General features: G+C 46.1%; 1 protein-coding gene across 2 annotated transcripts in view; it reads left to right on the top strand.

The window, feature by feature from the left end:
- LOC113812993 (uncharacterized) overlaps window positions 1-2,500 on the top strand; it is a 124,327-nt gene that overhangs the window by 53,279 nt on the left and 68,548 nt on the right. The window contains exon 1 of one of the 2 annotated variants that reach the window (XM_027364934.2): window positions 974-1,237. The exons of the other annotated variant lie outside the window; for it this stretch is intronic. The gene's annotated coding sequence lies outside the window, so the exon portion shown is untranslated. Of the gene's footprint in view, window positions 1-973; window positions 1,238-2,500 lie in introns of those variants that run through there. 2 annotated transcript variants of the gene reach the window in all.

Below are 2,500 nucleotides of genomic sequence, written 5' to 3'. Positions count from 1 at the left end.
ATGAGTGAGATTACACTGCACTACATGCCATTTTGAAAAGGCAGTGTTCATAACAGTTACACTGAACAGGACTTGCTTATCTCGGGTTATACATTTTGTTAAGCCGCGTCCTCGAAGCGATTTTCTCCTATGGTCTGATCAGTAGCCAAGGCCGTATAAACATTCTTAAAAATAGTCATCCGTTTATCCCGTGCGTCATCATGACTGGTTCCTCTCTGCATGGGAACGTCTTCCTTCAGTGTCGGAGATGTAACACAGCGATGCATGAAAGCAACTGCTTCTCATCCCTTTGACATGTCTTCATGAAAACCGCCTGAGTCACTCGTTATGCGGTGTTATTAGCAAACACTCCTCGGTGATTATTAGCTAATCTAACGGTGAACATTATACCACACTCGCCGGCGAGCCGTAGTTCGAGGGGAGCAAAAACTAGCGAGGTCGGTGTCCTTTATCTCCGGTCGTCATAGGCAAGCCCACAGCGCTGGCCAGTTAAAAGTGGGACTTCTGGAACACGTAGCCCACGATTGGCCGTCCTTTCGAAGGGGGGCGTCGCGGAAACGTTGAAGAATACGCCTAAAGAAGAGACACCTTGCCTCGACATAGCCCCAAGACCCATCGTTCGTGCCCTCAGGCTGGGATATCATTCATGGCGTCTAGAAACTGCAGTTCATTCTAAGGGTTTTGGCTGCGACGCCTCCTTCTTCCGATTTCGTCTGCAACGCCCCAGAAGGAAAGAAAAGGGATCTGCTTTGCGGACTGCAGAGCCAAGACCTGGAGAGACATATCCCCAGGATGGAGAAGGAGGTAGGGTAGGGCAGGATAGGGCAGGGTAGGGGTGGGTGAGGGGGAGGAGGGGTGGGAAGAAAGGGACCTGCGAGGAAGAGAGAGGGAGGGAGTAGGAGCCGTAGGATGAGGTGGGGGAGGGGAGGGGAGGGGGACTGTGGTAGCGGTCTTGGTCTTAGACAGCCAGTCTCTCGCGCGAGTCCGACCTGGAAGTGTATCCGTAGGATCTTTCGTCTGAGCGTCCTTCGGCTGTGAGCGACCGTTGCTTAGGACACCCGTTTGCCTCTACAGTACGTAGGGATGGAATCTAGGGACGCCCACACCCATCCCTTGTTACGCCCTAAAGTGTAAGCGGGGGCACCAGTGGGGGGACCTTTTCTTACCTCGTCGGGAGTGCGACACACGCGCCGATTGCCGTATCCATTACTCGATCATTAAAAACCAAATGCCACAGGTAAGTCGAACTAATCATTCCCCGATAACACAGGGTACTGAAGCTACCTGTCAATTCTTATGCTATTTATATTCAAATCAGCTGAGGAAGGGAGGCAGTTGTATAGGCATACCCTCCAACGTTCAGGAATACGTGTTCCAGGTCACTCCTCGTGTTCTGGGTCAAGTGAGCATACAACGTGGTACGGCGGAGGGGGGGACTGCCACGTGGCCTTCGTGCTATGGCGTGAACGTTTATTTGCTTTCTTTACTGATCATATTTACGGCTATTTTGTGTTTTGTTTTGTGTGATAGCGGGAAGAGGGGGAGCTTAACTAGTGCAGCGTTCAAGGACATGCGCAAATAACCTTAGGCGTGGGTGTGGCGGCGATTCCACAGTCGAGATTGGAGGGCAGTGTTCTGGTGACCTCTCTCGCATGCCAAAAATAAATGCGGTGTATTATTGCATATTTGCGAAAGTAGATTGGTATCACACACACACATGCACGCACCCACGTACACACCCCCACACATAGACCCAAGCGCACAAAAACACACACACACACGCACACACACACACACACACTCAAACGCACACACACACACTCAAACACACACACACACACACTCAAACACACACACACACATTATTTTCTACTGTGAAACGCTATTTATCCAAAATATATACACACCGATTTACGCACGTCTTCCGGAACAAAATCCCTCAACCCAAGAACAGAAAGGGAATCAAAAGTCCACCAAGCAAGGCATCTTCAACCAACGTATTAATAAGATTAATTCATTCATCAACCTATACATCGCCAAGAATAATTTATTTAGTCATCCAATACGCTAATGAGAGGAATACAGTAATTCAGCCAATTCATTAATACCAGTAACTTGATCATGAAAATACACCAGTAAGAGGAATACAATAGATTAACCAATACATTAATACCAGAATTTAAGCATGGGAATACACCAACAAGAGGAATAGAATAATTCAACCAATACAATGATACCAGTAATTTAATCATGAAAATACACAATACATTAACCCCAGTAATTTAATCTTGAAAATACACCAACAAGAGGATTACAATAATTCAACCAATACATTAATACCAGTAATTTAATCATGAAAATACACCAACAAGAGGAATACAATAAATCAACCAACACATTGATACCAGTAATTTAATCATGAAGATACACCAATAACAGGAATACAATAATTCAAGCAACACATTAATACCAGTAATTTCATCATGAAGATATACCAATA

Source organism: Penaeus vannamei, chromosome 15, assembly GCF_042767895.1.
Source record: "Penaeus vannamei isolate JL-2024 chromosome 15, ASM4276789v1, whole genome shotgun sequence".
NCBI lineage: Eukaryota > Metazoa > Arthropoda > Malacostraca > Decapoda > Penaeidae > Penaeus > Penaeus vannamei.
This window is presented reverse-complemented; position numbering and strand designations above follow the sequence as displayed.